Below are 22,489 nucleotides of genomic sequence, written 5' to 3' on the forward strand. Positions count from 1 at the left end.
TGTTACTGGATGTAAAAAGCATGTTATGAACAAACCCACATTTAATTGCCTAGAGCCAGAGAAAATGCCTAACACTATTTATACTATTTATACACCCTATTAGTAAGGATTTTAAACGATGTTCTGCATACGAGCATAATACCACAAACCATGAAGAATTATCTTTCTTTCAACTCATAACAAGCATTGGCAGATCCCAAAATTCTGGCTTTAATATGCAAACGGCTACAAACAGCATGTGTGTATGCCTGTTTCTGCATACATTAGCATATCATGAATACTGTGGATCTTTGGTGAACTAACGTCAGCCATAGTGGTTTGCCAGTGCCTCTGGTCCAATGCAAGTTTTACGGAATGCCCCTCTTCAGTGACAGGCATGTCCCTGAATTCTTTACTAAGATGCAATTCCTCAGCAGTTACTTGATGCCCGTTTTGAATTAAGCATACATGTTTGAAGAATCTTTCACAAATGTGCAATACATCAAACCCGTAGTAGATGTCACTCTTGAGCCAGGAACAAGTGCTTGAAGAGTCTGCTTGAAAGAGACAAGTCCTCGCTGTATCAGGTCACAGTATCTTAACCAGCTTTAAAAATGTTCACTGGAATATTCACTTCTATGAGTCTATTGAGCTGTTCTTGTTGTCTCTGGGATACATAAATACGCCTGTGCAGGGTCATAATAATGATAATCATTATCACAGCTCTGGCTGCATTTCCTGTATATTCTGGATGAAGCACATGACGACATCCTAATGTTTATAGGTGTGGTATTATTAGTCACTAGTTCGTTTAAAGTTCCTTTGCTGTGTGCATTTACCAGCATATTTAGGGCTAGATGTAGGTAGGAAAGATTTACCGATTTTAAATTACCGAATTTTACCGATTCGGTAATTTAAAATCGGTAAATCTATGGGTCTGACATGTAGGTATTCCAGATGTGCTGGAATACCGAATCGGATGAATTCGGTATTTACTGATTCGGTAAATACTGAATCGGTAATGCCCATTCATTCCTATGGGTTTTGAAGCCCATAGGAATGAATGGGCATTACCGATTCGGTATTTACCGAATCGGTAAATATTGATTCACACAAGGGTGCAGGGGGTGTCACTTTGACACCCTCTGGCACCCCCAAAACAGGCACGGGTGCCATGTGGCAGGCATACCTGCCCTAAGGGCAGGTCTGCCTGTCACATGGCATAGGTGTGCATGCACACATGTGCATGCACACCGGAATCGGTATTTTACCATCAAATTGGATTTGATGGTAAAATACCGATTCGTTAAGGCTCCTGGGACTCTGAAGAGTCCCAGCTACATATGGGTGGCTCCGAATCGGTAAATTTACTGATTACTTATTTTACCGAATCAGTAAAATTACCGAATCGGTAATTTTACCGATTCGGTAAAATAATGCCCCCTACATACCATTCGCCTATTTACCGATCGGTAACGGCCAAAAATATCGATTTTCGGCCGTTACCGACTGACCTACATCGGGCCCTTGGTCATTTGTCTCCAAGGTGCTCAAGGGGGCACGCCTAACTGAGTACATGACAATATATTTTGGTCCTAAATTACTAGCAATCAAGATGATGTCAACATGTATAATATGTCAATAGTCCGGCTGGAAGTGGCTTGTTCTATGTATGTGAGCAAGGACACTAGTCTGGAGGTCATTTAAAAAAATGCAGTAGCTCATGTTCCTCTTTAGTAAAGCAAATATATGTTAAAAGTCTGTCACAAAGGTGCAATACTCCAAGCCATTACCAGAGTTTCCTCGTGAAGTCAGGCACAACTCCTTGTTAAACCATTCTACAGTATATTAGACTGTTACTAGAGACCCCAAGGGTGTCCACAACAGCTGTCTTCTCTCAGGATACCAGAAAACTATCATCAGAGCAGACCCCATTCATTGCCCTTTTTGTTGAAATTGGAATAGAACAATTACAAACAATCCAGTGTTCTTTTGTTATGGATTTAACCCAGCTCTAATGACTGGTGGAGAATTATTGATTTGCTCTGCCCTCCTTCCATCATCTGTGAGTATTTTGCTTTCTTGCCCTAAGAGTGCGAGGTATGCCCTGACATGGGTCCCAGGCTCACTGTGTCACTGGACTCAAGCTATTCCCTTCAAAAAGCAACCTTTTGTTTTATTTTCCTAAAATATATAAATGTTAACATTCAGTTTTGTCAATATGTGCTAACATTCTCTGGTCTAAATAAATATGCCTGGGTTGGACTACGAGGGTTTTAGTAATTATCCTAACAATTTCTATGTTTTGGAAGAAGCAGATGAAGGCCCTAATATGTATATGCATTTCAAGTCACTGATTCTTAAATGATATTTTTATGGGTTTTTTTAATTGAAGTCCTTGGTGAATTCATTAATTCATGACAAAAAGGCATATTTAGAAAAAAATCTAGGCATATAACAAATCAGCCAGAAAGTACAGACATTAGTTAACATTCCTTCTTTGATTTACAAAATCATATATATAATCAATCAAAATGCAATCCCCAATTTTTTTCAAATGTTCTCACCCCCCAGTCCTCTGAGCATAAAGTTGTTCGCTTTTCCTGACTCTTTTTATTTTCTTATACCATTCCTGCACCGAGGGAACCTGCTCGGAGCGCCAGTTCTGCAGTAGCAGCGATCTGGCAACTGCTATTGCAATATAAACAAGTTTTGCCAGCTGGTCTGGAAGCTTAAGATTCGGATCAAAACCAAACAACACTAATTTAGCATTGAAAAAAATCATGATTTTAAAATGAATTTGAAAAAAAGCAAAAATTTCGTCCCAAAACATCTTGATTTTCGAGCAGTAGACCATTATATGGGACCAGTTGGCTGGGGCATATTGTAGACATCTGAAGCAATTAGATGAGGTATTAATATACATCTTGGCAATGGCCGCTGGCGTATGATACAGAAGCCATTCGGAGAAGAATAGCATTCTACGCCAATTGGCTCCTCTTAATGCACTGAAATTAAATGTATTGATGGTGTTCCAAACATTAAGTGATAACCCATAATTTTCTTGTTCCAGCCATTTTTATTGTGTATATTCACAGCTTTGTGATGTTTTGTGAAAGGTATTTGTTGAAGCAAGCACAATCCCTTGGGAAAATGAACAAAGAGAAAGAGTTTGGTTGTGTCTTCTTGCTATCAACCTTTATTGTTATTGTTTTTATACTTTACAAGTCACAGTAGACATAATCGGCCTCTTGGCTAATGAACTATTACAATAATATACATAGCTAAAAGCCTGACCTAAAAAATGCTGTCCCGATGTGATAAAGAATCAAGCACTTCATTACTGATAAAAGCATTGAAAACGCCTCCTGCATTTAGGAAAATAAAACAAAAGGTTGCTTTTTGAAGGGAATAGCAGTATGGGGTGACTGAATATACGTTTTGGATCTAAAATAGTCCGACAATCATCAGAATGGAGCCACTTCAAATGATGTGATAACCAAAGTCAATAGCATTTGATGCGACAGGTCTCCTCTTCTGAACTAATCGAAGTATTGGCTGGAGGAGGCTGACATAAATATGCCATTTGCTGAGGGGTCTGAGACGACAGCCATTATCTATATTTTGTAACAGGTTTGACGTAAATAATCAACCGTCTGAGGGATATTGACACATTGCGAGCCTCTGTGTATTAGAAAAGGTTATGCCTTACAGACTGCAGCACTGTCAGGTCAGCGCTAAAAAAGAGACAGAGCCATGTCAAATTACGTAGATCGATTTGTCTGCTCAATTCCACACTTACATTTGTACGTTTGGGTATATTGTTATATTGGAGGTTTAACAAGGGTTTGGATTGTCTATGTAGGCATATCAATAATTGCTTAATCAACACCAAACGTAATTGCTCAAATAATTCATGAATAAGTTATTCATGAACCCATTTGTAACACCAGGCACTCCTCTAAAAAATATTCTGTACTCAGGTAGACAGATTTGTCAAATTATTAACCCGCGTCACACTGATGCATTAAGAACCCAAGATCAAGGGTGCATTTGCAGAGTCACCAAGATGTTCACAGACATTACACCCAAAACCTCTCTTCCTATTGTACAGAGACATAAGAAAGCTGCATTTTGTATTTACCTTTTTTTTTTAAGACATCTGAATTAGAGAGCTGGACTTTTTGTTGGACAATAGTATTTTTTTGGTGGCATAAGGGGCAAAGACTTGTTTTTTTTTATTTATTAGAGGGCTGCCACGAGTTTGCACCAGACAACGTGGTACGTGTGTGGCACAAACCTCTGTCAGATTTTGGAAACCACGCAAAGCCTCTTTGCGTGTCTCTGAGTAGCTTAACAAATCAGGCGTAACACAATGCTGTGCATTATTGTGCCCTGGGAAGGGTTTCCATGGGTGTTGCATGTGTGTTCCCACACAACTCACATGAATATTGATGCATCTCCAGATTTACAAGAACTTGAAAACCTGGGGATGCACTAAAATCGTACATCTTACCATGGTAGGCCTTACGAGTAGAAATATCTTGATTTCTTCTCATTTCTTCTTTCACTTGTAAAAAGAGGAATACACCTCCCAGGATTGTTTTTGTGCAGGAAGGTGACCCTTCCTGGACAAAAACAATCTTGCATGCAACAAAGGCACTCGTGCACCATGGTGCAATGGTGCCTGTATTGGTGCAAGGTTGCCAAAAGTGCACCAGTGCAAGGGAAAGGACAGGAATGCACCATATTGCCTTAAATACAGTCCATTCCTGGCCTTTCCCTGTCATGCACTGCAGCGTAGCATGGTGTCTTGCTGCATGACTTTCCCATTGATGTGGAATTGTGGTGGTTGAGGAGTGTTCTAGTGTTTGAAGAGTCTGCCATCGCAGGGATTTCAGCCACGTGAGATAACAGCCAATGGTATCTTTTTTTAGCTGAGAGTATGGTAGGTCCAGCCAGTTGTGCAGAGAGATGTACAGCTCTGATGCCCTGAAGTGAGCGTAACTGAAAACATGTTACCCCATTGATATGACTGGAGGTTTCATCCTTCATAAATGCCAATGGAAGCACTCACTAGGTGGACTAATACACCTCATGTCCACCTTAATACCAGCATGACAACAACGGAAATATGGGGAAGATGTATCAAGATTCCGATTTGCAAATTCTAAATAGCGATTCTTTGCAAATCGCTATTTAGAATTCGCAACATGGAATGTATGTACAAAATCGCTATTTTTTAGCGATTCCTTAATATTCTTTATTTGTGAATTCGCATTTTGAGAATTCGCAAATAAGGAATAATTTTCAATGCATTCCTATGGGCAAGGAGGCCCATAGGAATGATAGTGCAATAATTCTCAAATTACGAATTCGCAATTTGCTAATCGCAATTTGAGAATTATTTCAAGGGTGCAGGGGTGTCTCAAAGACAATCAACAACACCAGTCCTAGTTCTTATGGCAATATTCATTTACTGGACTGTAAACATCCATGGTCGAAATTCGTTATCCAAGGGATCTCTTTAGTCTCAAGATAATCCTAAAATGTTTCAATCTACTGCCTCTTTAAAACAACAACCTCTCTGATCTATACAGACAGGACAGCACAAACAAAAAATGTGTGAAAAGCGAGATGGCACCTCACGGGCGCACCACCAATGGGGCCCCTGGTTGGTACTCACCAGGATGGCCCTGTTCTCATCATCGGTGCCATCAAGCTAAAACAAATGCGTGTCTCGAACCCCAAAAATAAAAAGACAGTGGATGGTGCAGTGGACACAACTTATATGTGACACAACTAACAACATGTAACATTTAACATATAAGTCACTGCGCAACTAGGACAATAAACTTTACTTTCGTTCCTTTCTTTGTTGCAAAACAGTGAACACACATATACTAAAAAAGGAGAGAGTAAATACTACCTATCGATTCACTCTCTACTTACAGCCGACATGTTTCATTGCCTTGGTTTCTATCAGGCAATTTCTTCAGGGCAATTCACTTTAAATGCCACTGCAAGAGACACTGAATCTTGGGTGCTGTAACATAAACAAACAAAAGTGTGGTCACCTGGTATCCCTCTCTGTTCTGCATACCAAGCTAGATATCAAACCACCATGCTGTATTGGTAAATAAATTCCATTATTACCCTGCATGCAGTTTTGCCTCTCATACCAGTCATGAAGTTATGATAATTCGGAATCCAGCTCCCTTAGGTGAGCATGGTCCTTACTCCCCGTTAGAGAAAGTTACTGAAATGCAAAAATCACAGTGCATTCAATTATTTTAGTATTGGAGCCTTCTCCTACCTTGCGCAGTGTACACAGCCTAAATATAGTTAAGCTAGAGGTTACCGGTGTCAGAGTAGCGGTCGGCGTCCTCTCAACCCTCGAACGCCGACCGAGTGCATCTCTGCTTATTTACCGGCTTTGGGGTCGAGTTTTAGCGCACTGGGATTGGTCCACGATGTTAGATGACGCGGGACTTGGATGCCGGTTTTCAGGTTCTCTGATTGGTTCCTGAGGTCGCGTTCCGCGCACTACGATTGGTCCACAGTGTCAGATGACACGGGGTCCGGCTGCCGAATTGCGGGTTCTGTGATTGGTCCCAGGTTATTCTAATACTGGGTGCCGGTCTTCGGGAGAAGAACGCGGCCATTTGTAAACGGACCCTTATGCCTGGAATTGAATAGAATCTGGAAGTCAAACTAGTGTAACATTATTTAATATGCGCCAATATTTTAAAAAAACGCATAACTACACTTTCGATGTACGCTGGTGTAGATAAACGTGCACTTTATTTGACTAATATAGAATTTTAGATGTTAAGGTTACAGTATATTAAGGAGCTGTAATTGCAGTGCCAACTGACACACTGTTCTCAGAGAGGTTGCCTATGTTAATAAGGTCTAATAAGGTCTCCGCATTCAGGAGCATGTCAGTACAATAAGGATTGGAAAACTGACTACGAAGTTAGTGCAACATTGCCACCGCAATAAACACACTTTTACATGGGTAGTGTTGGAGAGAGTGATGGGCGATGTGCAATCTGTGGAAAGACGTTTAATTACCAAGGAAGCTCGTTGGATATATCAAGAGCAAAGTGAACAGAAAGGGCTGAACGAACTACTGGAATGGAACAAGTTGCGTTAAACCACCTGAAGAGCTGTCTTCTAGCGCAGTAGTCTGCTGTCCCCCTGACTCTTGGTACCCCTCCTTCTTAAATTAAAAGTAAATCACCTTTATGAATTAACATCTAAAATTATAACATCTACATTTAAGATTGAGATATGTACTACACCTTCCCTGATAAGACTGGATATTTCCACTTTAGTAGAAATGTGATATTCACCACACCTTATCTGACTAGGCTTAACATGCAATATGTCCATATTAGCCAATAACAGTTTGCCAGTTCTACTTCGCCCATAGACCTTATTAACATAGGCAACCTCTCTGAGAACAGTGTGTCAGTTGGCACTGCAATTACAACTCCTTAATATACTGTAACCTTAACATCTAAAATTCTATATTAGTCAAATAAAGTGCACGTTTATCTACACCAGCGTACATCGAAAGTGTAGTTATGCGTTTTTTTAAAATATTGGCGCATATTAAATAATGTTACACTAGTTTGACTTCCAGATTCTATTCAATTCCAGGCATAAGGGTCCGTTTACAAATGGCCGCGTTCTTCTCCCGAAGACCGGCACCCAGTATTAGAATAACCTGGGACCAATCACAGAACCCGCAATTCGGCAGCCGGACCCCGTGTCATCTGACACTGTGGACCAATCGTAGTGCGCGGAACGCGACCTCAGGAACCAATCAGAGAACCTGAAAACTGGCATCCAAGTCCCGCGTCATCTAACATCGTGGACCAATCCCAGTGCGCTAAAACTCGACCCCAAAGCCGGTAAATAAGCAGAGATGCACTCGGTCGGCGTTCGAGGGTTGAGAGGACGCCGACCGCTACTCTGACACCGGTAACCTCTAGCTTAACTATATTTAGGCTGTGTACACTGCGCAAGGTAGGAGAAGGCTCCAATACTAAAATAATTGAATGCACTGTGATTTTTGCATTTCAGTAACTTTCTCTAACGGGGAGTAAGGACCATGCTCACCTAAGGGAGCTGGATTCCGAATTATCATAACTTCATGACTGGTATGAGAGGCAAAACTGCATGCAGGGTAATAATGGAATTTATTTACCAATACAGCATGGTGGTTTGATATCTAGCTTGGTATGCAGAACAGAGAGGGATACCAGGTGACCACACTTTTGTTTGTTTATGTTACAGCACCCAAGATTCAGTGTCTCTTGCAGTGGCATTTAAAGTGAATTGCCCTGAAGAAATTGCCTGATAGAAACCAAGGCAATGAAACATGTCGGCTGTAAGTAGAGAGTGAATCGATAGGTAGTATTTACTCTCTCCTTTTTTAGTATATGTGTGTTCACTGTTTTGCAACAAAGAAAGGAACGAAAGTAAAGTTTATTGTCCTAGTTGCGCAGTGACTTATATGTTAAATGTTACATGTTGTTAGTTGTGTCACATATAAGTTGTGTCCACTGCACCATCCACTGTCTTTTTATTTTTGGGGTTCGAGACACGCTTTTGTTTTAGCTTGATGGCACCGATGATGAGAACAGGGCCATCCTGGTGAGTACCAACCAGGGGCCCCATTGGTGGTGCGCCCGTGAGGTGCCATCTCGCTTTTCACACATTTTTTGTTTGTGCTGTCCTGTCTGTATAGACCAGAGAGGTTGTTGTTTTAAAGAGGCAGTAGATTGAAACATCTTAGGATTATCTTGAGACTAAAGAGATCCCTTGGATAACGAATTTCGACCATGGATGTTTACAGTCCAGTAAATGAATATTGCCATAAGAACTAGGACTGGTGTTGTTGATTAGCTTACAGAGTGGAGGGCGTCCTAGTTCTGTTTGTCTTTCCCTCTAGACTCCTATTTTTGTAGTGTCTCAAAGACACCCTGCTGCACCCCTGAAATTTACATGTGTGTGTGCATGTGGCGCACATACATGCACTATGGGCATGTATGTGCGTCACATGCCACCCTTACAAAAGCCAAATAGGGCATTTTTAAAAGAAATCGCAAATTACCACCAACTACTTCCAAATCATGCTAAAAGGCTGTTTGCAAATCGCAAAGGCCGAAATTTTGCGAATTTCAGCCTTTGCGAGTCGCAAAAGCCTTGATACATCTGGCCCTATACTCCATCCACTACAATCTGATACTTTCCACAAGCAACGGATGAAGCCCTTCTCTATGTATTATTTTTTCTAAATGGCATAAGCTCCGCCACGCAGCTAATGCTGTCTCCAGCCTGAAATAAAAAGAGCACCCTATAAGGAAATATTTCATTTCCATAGTCTTAACTGAGCCTAATTAGCATAATCACTGTAATTATGGACCAATAAATAAATGACATTTTAAAAATCTAGTAATGCATTTCTTGTGCATAGCGGAGAACCATCAAAGGTCAAAGGCAAGTCTAAACTTGACCACGGCTGTCAGTAAAACGTTTGTGAGTTCACAAAATATATCACAACGACAATACCTAGAATATCCTTAATTCTAACTTGTAGGCTAAAATAGGCATTGATAATAGCTTTAATTTACTTCCATAACCTGTTCAGAGACGGAAATGAACTTATAGCTGACCTATCTTCAAACTTTCTAATAAATGGATACAATAGATAAACAAAGGTAGACACAATTAGGGAAACTTCATATATTTTTAGATTGCCATTGGAGCAACCTAATGGCTGTACTTTTATATAATCGGACCGACAGGAAATAAGATAATATTTATTAAGGGAAAATTTACCAAGCTAGCGAACACTTTGAGAAATATTTGGCACATAAATGAGGAATATTTTTTATCACTTCTTCATTTTGGTTTCTGCAGGATAGTACGAGATGACATTGAAGAATCACAGATTGGTGCTATGTCAGCTAATATGTCATGCATACTGTGGGTCTTGTGTTGGAAAAGGAGATGAAAAAGGTCAATATGATGGACCTTACTATAACTATTGTAGGCAAAAGCCTGAAAATCGACAAAACTTTTATGGTAGCCTAAACTCCTAGCTCAGATGGGCGAGCCAATACATTTTTGCAATATAGTTTAATAGGAAAGCTTAATGAGTCCTTTGTTTCATGCCAGTAGAAAAATTATTCTAACCCCAAGACCCTGAATCATAGTTTTACTTCACATATTAATATCACTCCGTCATATCTCGTATGAAGAGTGTAAACACAGAGGCAACCTTCTACTCTGTACAACTTCTTTATTGACTTTACTGCCACATTTTCTGGGGTGAATCAGAACAATCAGTTGAAGAAGATCAATGACTTCAGAATTTTATAGCACAACTTACGAATACAGATTCCCATGGTGTCATTTGGGGCCAGATTTATTGTAGGTCCTGTTTTGCGATTTCCTAATTGCAAATCTTTCCTATTCGCAATTAGGAAATTTCAAAATAGAATGCATGAAATTGTGTTCAACTCTTTCTGCAATTCCTTGGGGGGCGCAAATGACCTACCTCATGAATAATATTGAGGTAGGTCGCAATTTGCGACCCCCTATGAATTGCTAAAATCACGGGAATGGTGAGCTGCTGGAGTCAGCAGACCACCAAGTCTGTGATTGCTTTTGCATTAAGTCTGTGATTGCTTTTAAATAAAGCAATATTTTTTTTTTCGTGCAGCCCGTTTTCCTTAAGGGAAAACAGGATGCATTGAAAAAAAGAAAAATGAAAAGTATTCTTTTCGTTATTTAAGTGCAGGCAGTGGTCTGTTGGACCACGGCCCTTTGCAAATGGGTTACCACCTACTTGAAGTAGGTGCTAAAATGCAAATGTTTTGCGACCACATTCACGGTCACAGAACATTCATACATACTGATGAAATTCGGTATTAGGAAGGGATGTCCTAAACACGCCTCTTCCTAATACCGATTCGCAAACCCAAATTGCAATTCTGTAACAAGTTACCGAATCACAATTTGGGTTTGATACATTTCAAAACCCTTTTTTCCGTATGCAAACAGGCCGATTCTTAGAATCTGCCCATTTGCGAGCCAAAAAATGGTTCATACTTCTGGCCCACAGTTCCAAGTCAATCTTCATAGATTAGATTCATGTTCTCCTAAAATCCTTTGGTAAAAAAATCTGCTAGAGCAAGGGTGTCTGTGTGACCATCTGCAGCATTCATATCCTGATTTCGGGGTGGCCAGTGGCGGAGAGTGTTTCCACAAATTTCAGATCCGCTATTAACTAAAGTTGATGCTGGTGTGTCAACTTGATATACAGAAGCTGATCCTCTAACATTTGTACCAATGTTACTACAGTGAAATGCATCATGGAAAGGATGGTGATTTTTCACAAACCAATAACTATAGTTACACTAACATGCTGAAAACACTCTCGGTATAGAGTAGGCTTGGATGACATTTTTATTATGCCAGAGTCATTGGAGTAATTTCAGGTATTATGCATTACCCCTGTGATGTGAAAATGATGCAATTATGCCATCTTGAGAATTTAAGAGTAATTTGGCCCAACAATCCTACCGCAGGAGCACTGGAACAATGATCTAAGAGAGACTAGCGGCTGTAGGCTAATGCTGTTTGTGTCTTGTAGGATTTACTACTATTTTCTTATCCGAAAATGCAACCTTGGACCCATATTGGGTGCATGGATGCATTTTGTGTTAAGAAAATCGTGCTAAAGGCTAGATTATGCTACACACATAATTATGCATAATTACAAGTCATTGTTCTGTATTTAGGAGTAATTACGCTAGAGTAAATCACACCAGGTATGCTTACCCCTAGTAGAGAGATCAGACATACACCACTAAAAATCAATCCTCACTTTGAGGTTACAGTTTCAGTGCCATCATAAGGTGTTGGAAATTCCACAATGCTACTTAGGCCTCTGACAGTTTCCTTAACCCCAAAGTGATTCATTCTACAGCAGAGAGAGCCACTTTGGAGAAATATGTGCCATCACTGTGTAAGATGTCAGAAGAACTAGAACAGCCAAAATAGTTGATGGAAATACAATCAGAAAAAGCTCTAAATTGACCCTTTTATCTTTCCTTAGCTGAATTTTTTGAGTTTCTTTTTGGAAGAAGAGAAAATCTTCCTAATGTAAAACTCCAAACTAGAACAACTCAACTCTTCACACCAAAGAGTGTGTGTGCCTCACCTCTCAACTGGCCATGGGCCAACCCGTCCCAATTATATACCAGATAGTGTGATATTAGCTCTTGTGGTGGGCACTACCACTGCCCCTGTTGTCCCCAAGAGGCAATCGTTTAGTAATAAACAACAAAAATTCTACCCACTGTGGGTTGCACCACCATATATCAATAACACAAATATTAATGGAATCAATGATAAGTGTCCATCAGTGATTGTTTGTTCACCACTTTCGAACAGATTTTCTCATTTCTGAAGCAGCTCGTTGCTCTTCCTGGCACAGTAGCCTTATACATACAAATTGGATATCGAACAAAGATGGACAAGATGTGAATTCTGTGCTTTTTGGACACAGTCAGCGCGCCCTGACGAAGTTCTTATGAACGAAACACATTAGCTGCCCGATGAAAATTGAATGAAGAAGATCAAAAAAGCAAACAATCACTGATGGACACTTTTAATTGATTCCATTAATATTTGTGTTATTGCCTTATGGTAGTGCAAACCACAGTGGGTAAAATCTTCCTAATGTAATGAAGCCAATCATGCAAGGGGCCACTACCAAATCTCAAACAAAGTTATTAAAACATGTAAACATTTGTCTTTAAATTCAGCCCTATTTCCTGTAAGGACAGTAGACTGCATTAAAAAAGCTTACTTTATTAAAAGCGACCACAAGCAGAAGGTCTGCTGACCCAAGGAGGCCACCATACCAGTCATGTGTTCCAAACACAGTGAATCGCCATTTCGGATCTGCCTATTGATGAGGTAAGGTCGAACTATGACCCACTATGTTTCTGAATGTTACAAGCAGGCCTATTAGTACATAGTTCGATTTATAAAATATCCTATTGGTTGCGAAAAAATAGTTGCAATTTGCGATAAGTATTTTGTGACCAGTCTTTTGTACATCTAGCCCCTCATGCATGTGGGCAAAGTTATTTTGTTAGCATGAGGGAATGTATTGGGAACTGACATAACTACAAATTCATTTCAAGGTTCAAATTCGGATTTGTCATTGGGCAATGCAGCTCTTAATTAAGGCACTAAACCTCATTCAGGTATGAGAAAATAGAGTCAATCACCCAAGGTCATATACTGTAGGTGAAATGGGTAAAACATAATGTTGCTACTATTGTATTATGTTTTGTAATACCGGAAGTATGTGCACCTCACACTAAACCAAGTAATTGTAATTATAATTGTAAATTGTTATACGGGATGCAACAGATTGCCCTGCAATCACACAAATCCATACCCAAGCAGATATGGTGTGGAGTCCCCCAGGGATCAGCACTCAGCCCTCTCTTATTTAATATTTATCTGGCCCGCTGTTCTCACTCATAGCCAACTGGGGTTTGAAGGTGATATCATATGCCAACGACACCCAACTGGTGTTTTCATTTGAAGAACAATCGGTCAATGCCTTTAAGAGCTTTAAGGGATGTCTGAAAGATATTTCCCTATGGATGAACAATAACAAATTGAAGCTTAAATTCAGTGAAAACTGAGGTACTATTTTTTGGAAATACCCTCCCGCCGCCCATGGACCTATGGTGGCAGTAGGAAATGGGGCCTCCTCCCACCACAGCAGACTCTGCTAAAAATATGGGGTTAAAGTGGGAGATGGACCTCTCATTTTCAGCTCAGATTAAGTAGGTGTCTTCTACCTGTTTTGGCAAACTGAAAAGCTTACGAAAATTAATTAATCTACTACCAGAGGACTGTCACCGAGTTGTAATACATGCCACAGTGATGCTAGATTGGATTACGGGAACATTCTCTATGCTGGTTAATCTGCATATTTGATTAAAAGACCGCAAATGGTGCAAATGGGGTGTCAAGAATGATTAGGCAAGTATCATTCTGTCAGCATATCTCCCAGCACATTAAGAAGCTCCACTGGCTGCTCGTGGTCAGGAGAACTGAATTTAAGGCTCTGACATTTGCTTTCCACTCCCTACATGGTAAATGCCTGAGCTATCTGAAACAGTGCTTATGCAGCTATAAACAGAATAGACTACTGAGATCTAATACCAAAAACCTGTGTGTTCCGCGGTTCAGGAAAGCCTGTATTGGAGTCAGATCCCTCACGGTTAAGGCCACTAAACTATGGAATGCCTTGCCAAACTTCCTGAGATAGAGAGAATCTGAGCCACTTTTCAGGAGAGCACTGAAAACGTGGCTTTTTAGCTTAGATCAGAAGGACTAGGTATCGTAAGTAGTTCCCTTTCTGCCTGCACATCTGTTTCGCTTAAGCGCCCTTAGACACCTCTGATTGAGGTAGCTGTTCACGCTCTACAGATGTCGATATTATTATACTACTCACCAGCAGTATCGAGGGGCTGACTTGGCTGGGAGCTTCTGTAATCAGGATTGCCTAGATCGTCGTTGGATTTCCTTGTTTCCCTCCTTGGACGCGGCTCTCCTCAGAGAGTCGCTGCTGCACACTACAGGACCCGCCCTCACCGCCCACGCCGCTGCGGGACTGCGAGGCAGTCTCCACACCTGTCGCCTCTTCCCGCAGCGGCCCCGCCCCCCACCCGGTACTGCATAAACTTTCGCAGCACCCGCTGCGCGGGTGCTACTCACCAGCAGTATCGAGGGGCTGACTTGGCTGTGAGCTTCTGTAATCAGGATTGCCTAGATCGTCGTTGGATTTCCTTGTTTCCCTTCTTGGACGCGGCTCTCCTCAGAGAGTCGCTGCTGCACACTACAGGACCCGCCCTCACCACCCACGCCTCTTTCCGCAGCGGCCCCGCCCTCCACCCGGGAGGTTATAACCAGTCAAATCGTCTCGCGCAGCGGGATGCGTGCGAGACGAAGCCAGGGGCGAAGACCGGGCAAAGAGCGGGCCGTTTGAGGCCGTTAGAGGCTGGGAGAGACTGGACTGGGCCAATCTCCCTGGCCCTATCCCACTATAAGATCCGCACTGCCAATTGAACACCCTGACCAGGCACTATGTCAACCCGAGAGTATAGAGACAGGGCTGCTAAGACCAAATTGAAAAACGGTACACTAGATGACTTTATCACCAGGACCCACACAGCCATTGACTCGGAGATTGCTAAAATACAACACAGAGTGTCTATCGAACTAGACGCTGCAAGAAGGCTATCACAGGAGCTAGCAGCGGCCAAAAAATCCTCCTTCGCTAAAACACCTGACCGCCCAACTGGTCCTGCTCCTACCTTGATTGTAACCCAGGCAGATATCCACCAGCCACTAGTACTCACGACATCTATACCTAAGGGGGGGTCTCCACTTGCATCCACTAATTCCTTAAGATTTTCACTGGGTGGGGCAGCCGGGCAGGAGAAGGAGGGTGAGGGGGGCCCCTTGGAAACGGCGCCAATCCCCAAATCTATGGAATCGGGTGGGGGGAATTCTTGTACCCCACAAAAAGGGCCATATAATAAAAGGAAGCGTAATAATACATCAGCATACTCAAGAAAAAAAGCCAATATAGCGAAGGCTCAGCTATCCCCCAAGGCACAATTCCTGCCACCCCCAGATCCCTTTCCAGTGAGTAATACACAGCCATCTGAACTAAGATCAGAACCCAGCCCTGAACAATCGGCAGCTACACATGAAAATGACAATCTTGTAATAGAGAGTGAAACTAGTGGGGTTCCACTTTGCATTATAAAAGGGAAGGATGTGGAATTTTTAACTATTGTGTGGGAAACACTCAAAAAACTGCTAACTCCCCTTGAAGTGAGACTCTCACGCATAGAAACCCAGCTCCTGGAGACGGAAAAAAGTATTTTGAACCTAGCAACCATTAGCATGCATGACAAAAAACTAACCTGTACACAGGAAACCAACAATACCACACCATTACTTGTTGTTGAAACACCAGCTGCTGCTATCCCCTTGGGTGCCACGAAAGCTAAATGCCCGGGAAGTATCAATACCATATCAATACCTGCTGCTATAATACAGGTTGCTGCTACCCCCACTGTTGTCCCGAAGGTTAAACCAATTCCAAAACCTCGGCACAAGGTTACTATACATACCTCTGCCAATAGGGCAACGGTGGCCATAAACCAACCGGCGGTTGTCAACTTACCACCTCCGACAGCAGCGGCTGGCCAACCTGTACCACCCCCGACAGAATCTGTCATCCCGAGGGCTACTGGTAATAACAACAACTACCTTACCACCCAGAGACTACACACTAACATTAATCGCCACAGGGGTTATGTCGATCTTCCCCCTGAGGTAAGACCCTATGTAGTTGTGCTGACAGGGGTAACGGAACTGACCTACCACCAGCAGGAAGACTTTGGTTCACTAAAGAACAAAGTAATCCACTGGCTCAATGTCAACAGGCCAATACCAAACCATCTGAGGAGTAAAATCCTCATGGTGCGCAGGGTTCCCTGGGTAGGCACCTCACATAAGTCCATTTGTGGCGATTGCGTAATCGTCTCATTTGAGAATCCCAACACTGCGCATGCCATATACTCCTGGAATTACAACAGTGCAAACTCACTCATAGCATCTAGACCCCTTACATATTTCTACCCACCTCATTCATATCCGAACTCGGGAGGGAACTGGAGCTGGATCCCGGAGAGAAAAGGTGGCCGGGGAGGGTTACCTAATCACTGGTCAGAAACACATGGTGGGTGGACCGGGGTACCGACCTTTAACAGATATGGGTGCCTCGAGGAAGTGGACTGACTTCCAGACAGACCCACTACCACTCCACCAGTACCTGACCTAACCAGTCGCCTCATCCATCCCACGGGCCAACCAGCTCCTACCACACCAAAATCCCAACTGGGAAGACTTGTTTCTCCCCCACCACAAGGTCAGCTGGGGAATTATAATCAAACTGCTGGGGAAGGCAGGCACAAGGGTAGGGCATCCATAACACTCAAGCCTACCAGTGACAAAACTAACAACTCTGTTAAGTTTAAACCAGACCTGAGTAATAAGGACAGCCTCTCTTCTGAGGTTTGCCCGAAAACAATGTTAGTGCCATCAGTCATACCCCCCCTACCAAGCAAGGCGAATCCGGCCCACGCAAGTGCTCTCTGACATTAGCTACCACTGACTCGCCGGAGGCTCCTGGAGTAGTATCCATACTCTCCTGGAATGTCGCCGGGCTGGCTAATAAATTAGATTCTCCTGAATGGGGGGAACTTATCGAAGGGCACGACATATGCCTTTTTCAAAAAACGTGGGCCAGAGAAAAATACCCTCGCGTAGGATATGCTACCTTTGAGATCCAGGCAAAATGGGGTGGAAAGGGTCGACCATCAGGGGGCCTTTTGATTTGGTTGGGCTCCCATCTAGGTTGCAGGGCTACACATCTGGAAACTAACTCAGCAGACTTCCAGTGTGTATCTCTGGATTGGTCGTGTGGTGCAAAAGTAACACTGATTAATGTATATTCGAGAGCGGTTGGGATAGGAGCGACCTCGGGAACAATTGAGGATCTAGCATTGTTCCTTGACTCCACCACTCTTTGCTCTCCCGTAATTGTTGGTGGAGACTTTAATACCCAGTACGAACCTCTACCGGACCATTGGCAGGTATAACAAGTGAAGAGGAGGAACTTTGGAACATCCCCACCTTGATGGGCCCCCCGATAAAGGCTTGGACACCACTTGTCACCCAAATAACGTCTTTCACGCTCTGTTATTCGTTGAGGGCTTGCAATGGGCGAATCAAAGGGGATATCCCACCAAAACACACCTTTAACAGACCTGGATATGAGTCACGTATTGATTATATCCTGGTCTCAGTAAGGGATTGGGATAAAGTGAAGGACTTTGGAATAATTTCCAGGTCAGACAGTGACCATAATCTGCTCTCACTTAGATTTGAGATCCAGGGGTCACACACGGCCCTGGTTGAAGAAAATGCAACAAATCAGGTAGATCTAGCACTATCCAGTAATAGGCGCAGAATTAAATGGGCAAAATTGCAGGAAAACCCGTCCAACATTCAAAGGCTGTATGCGCTAGTCGTCCCTGCCCTAGAAAAGGTTGAGGTTTGCTTGCACCACCTAGCCAATGACATGGAGCCCTCCGCTTTGGAAAAGGCCGAGGTATCTATGCCATTGTCACCTAATCCCGCACAGCTCAATGCGCTTGGTGCTATTCACTCTGACCTATGTACCAACCTGGCAGAAGTGCTGAACCCTGTGGCCAGGCCGAAGAAGCCTAAGCAGAAAAGAGTTACATGGTTCAACGCTTCCTGCAGGAGAGCGAAAGCCACATTACTAGAATCCCTTAAAATTCGAGACACCCCAAGTAAGATCAGGGAAAAGCGATTGGCTTACAAGTCAATCCTTCACAGTGCTAAAGTAGAATGGGACGAGGGAAACTGGACTGAAATGACAGCCGCCCTAGCATCACGAGACGCCCGAACTTTTTGGCAAATTGTTAAGCATGGCTCAGCCGAACCCCTTGCTGCAGTAGAGGCTAACATAGCACCCTTTGTTTGGAAGGAACATTTTAAAAATCTATATAAAGCATATAACAGTGACCAACTGGTGACCCCATCAGAAGACATAATGCACCAACCCACCGAAAGCGTAGCTCCCATGAATGGATTCACCGTGGTGGAAGTCACTATGGCAATCACGTCCCTGGCTGCTGGAAAGGCGCCAGGTCTTGATAGGCTGCCTGGGGACCTATACAAACATGAACCTAAAATCTGGGCACCGTACCTCAGGGTGCTGTGTAACTCAATATTGAATGGCATGCCAATCCCCCCAACTTGGCTGGGGGCAGAGATAGTTCCAATCTATAAGAAGGGATCACCTCTGCTCCCAGTCAACTACAGGCCAATAAGCCTGATAGACGTGTCACAAAAACTGTTTGCCAGGCTGTTGCTGAACCGCCTGCTGGACTGGGCGAGGGAATGTAATATCCTGAGCCCTTTCCAAGCTGGCTTTAGGGAGAAGGTCTCAACCACAGACCAGGTCTTCCGGCTTGTCCTCATTGTCTGGAAAACGGTGCAGCTTGAAGGTGGCAGCCTCTACACTGTATTCGTGGACCTGAGGGCGGCCTTTGACCTGGTACCCCGGAAAAAGCTTTGGGAGGTGCTGGCCAAATTGGGCGTCCCTGAGGGTCTGCTGAAGATGAATGTTCGTCTTCACAGTGCTAATTTTGCACAGGTGAGGTGTGGCAAGATGGGGGCACTGTCTAATAGGTTCCCCGTTGGCAGGGGGATAAGACAGGGTTGTGTGCTTGCACCGACCCTGTTCTGCCTCTATGTCAACGGGGTTATCTCTCACCTAAACGGGGTTGCTAACTCTGACGCTCCTAAATTAGCTGGCGTAAGGGTGCCGGCTGTCATGTTGGCCGATGACACCCTGCTGCTTTCAAAGTCTGCAACGGGCATCCAGCGTATCCTTGATGGTTTTGCGGGCTTTTGTGAGGACCATGGTCTAGAAATTAACACCTTAAAGACCAAATTCATGGTCTTCAACCCCCCACCGAAATTCCACTTCAGCCCCAAAATTGGACAAAGTAGGCTTGAGAGGGTGAAAACTTTTGAGTATCTTGGCGTCATGCTAAATGACAGACTGTCCTGGAACACGCATCAGGAGAAAGCTCTCCTTAAATTGATCCAATACTCGGGGGGCATCATGAATCTTCTGGCGAATAACAAATCATCGATCAGGCCCATAGGTCCTCCGATACAGATCTACAAGATACAGGCAAGGGGGGCTGCCATGTATGGGTGTGAACTTTGGGGCCATGTAGGTCCACTAGATCTGCAGAAAGAGGAGAACAAATTTATTCGAAGGGTTGTAGGACTCCCCCCTAGTACGCCCCTTGTCCCTCTCAGGCTGGATCTGGGGTTACGACCGCTAGATGAAGAACTGGCTTTTCGCCCTCTGGCTTATTGGCGCAGGCTGTGGGCAACCCCAGAATTGGCCACCTACAGACAGGGATTACAGGAGGTGCTTGCCATGCCCAACGCGGGGAAAATTAAGTGGATTAAATTTGTCAAATCCGAACTGGAGAGTCTGGGACTTTCGAAGATGTGGTCCGATCCTCTGGCTACTTGTCCACTTATCCCCAAAAAGGAATTAGCTAAGGCATATCACGACAGTAAATTAATGGAACTTTTTAACCACCAAAAAGTTGGTTCATTGACTGATTTGTTCATATGCTTTAAGGACACTTACAACTTCAAACCAACTCTAGATAAATTGCACCCTCCTTTGCTCAGGAAACTATATTTGCAGTGGAGACATGGGTCTCTCCCCATTCGAACATTCACAAGCAAATGGAGTGAACAATCAACCAGTATCTGCCCAGCATGTAGAACGTCTGATGAATCTGAACTTCACATTCTCTTTTTCTGTCCGGTTTACCGAGAGGTTCGCAAGAAATGGATAGTTCCCCTATGCAGAAATCTGGGATTTGTGGAGTGTTTAGTTGCTCATAGAGTACTGAAATCCAATCTGTCTGATCATATTGTGTTTGCGGTGGCCAAATATCTGGGTGCTATCTGGTGTCTGAGAAGGAAATGCATTAGTGCTGGCAACTGACCCTAATGCACCAAGGACTTGATAGTGTAATAAGGAACTCTGTTTTTAAACGACAATGTTTGACTCTATACTGTATAAATTCCTATTTTTAAAACAAACTTTTTAAATGAATGTTCTAAACGTCTTTTATGGTAAAAATTTTACCGAAATAAAGATTATTTTTTAATTGTAAAAAAAAAAAAAAAAAAAAAAAATTGTATTATTATTAATATATAGTGCTCTTTATCCCTGAAGACACTGAAGTGCTTAGCGACGAGTAGCAAGCTAGTTCGGAAAACAGGTTTAGAAGTATGAAGCTAATAGAGTAGTGAAAAGTGTTTTTCTTTTTGTTCCATTGTGGATTAGTTTTGGTAAGTGTGTGAGTTCTCATTAAGAGCTCATGCATTTACTATATTGTTTTGAACGGGAGAAATAATTTGAATTGAGGTAGATTAGTAAAGGAAAATTGTGAGTTGGTATTGGGAGTGATGTACATGTGTACCTGTTAGTTGGATGAATTGGATAAAAGAAAGAAGAGTTTGGAAAGGGTGTTTCGGAGTTCATAGTAGTCTGCAAGGTTTGGGATAAGTCATAGAGTGGAGGTACGGGCAGTGGTAAAAGGGTATTTTACCCCCAGTAAATAAAAAATGAATGTATAAATATATAGAGACATCTCACATTTCTAAATATTAAGCAATTTGTATATATAAATGAACAGATAAACACATTATACTCATGGGATTTTATTTATATGCACATGTAAGTGGCCCTGCACCACATTCTGCAATTTTATTAACCTTTGATTGTTTTTAGCAAGATCATTTTATGGGTAAAATCTGCAGAGTAAATAGATGGTAATATATTGTGGGGCAAGTGCAGGATAGTAATCTTTCCTTGGTAAAATCTGCTATCGCAGGATGAAAATTTTGGTGGCTCTGACCAAGGAACTGGAAGAGAATCACTCATCATATATGGCCCATCACTCTTGTGGTTCAGTTAAATTCCCATCTCTTTACAGAGAATATCATCAGTGAATAACAGAAATGGCCACATATTTAGTAGCCAAACATGGAGAAAATTGTAGGAAGGGACAGGTGAAGAAAGACGTCTATGGTTATCAAACAACATTTTATCTCATTGACAAATAGCACAGCCATATGCCATGTCTGTCAAATATCAACTTACTTGTAAAGACCCAGTGATCCTAACATTCAAAAGTTATAATATGCATATAGACCATTCTATTATCAAAATTATTTCCCAAGATTATTACAATGTTCCCCTTGCTCACAAAAACATAGCAGAATAGCACAACAAGACACCATAGACAATTGACAAGATACCCAACTGAAACCTAACTACATCTTGAAGAACACAAATACAATACACTGACAACAGTAATCATAAGGGACATATTAAATCAACATGGAATGCAACAATACTGCAAATATTACCTTCAGTAAATCAGTTATTTTTTTCTCTGATTGCTTTGTTCTCTATTTCACATTTTAAGATAGTATACTTAAATGTCATTACCTGCTCCCCTTTCTCTTGGATTCATTGTTCTTCCTTTACCAAATTTTCTAAATCAACTTCCTCTCACAATACAGATTCATTCTCATGCAAACTATTTCTGCTCCTTTTTCCTCCAGTACCTTTTTTCACTAAAAATCACATACATACAATATATTCTGAATCTAACCATTCTACAGATCAAAAATATGCCTATTTCTTTCTCGCAACATGTCTTGCATATTCCATCCTTCCTTG

Source organism: Lissotriton vulgaris, chromosome 8, assembly GCF_964263255.1.
Source record: "Lissotriton vulgaris chromosome 8, aLisVul1.2, whole genome shotgun sequence".
Classification (NCBI taxonomy): Eukaryota; Metazoa; Chordata; class Amphibia; order Caudata; family Salamandridae; genus Lissotriton; species Lissotriton vulgaris.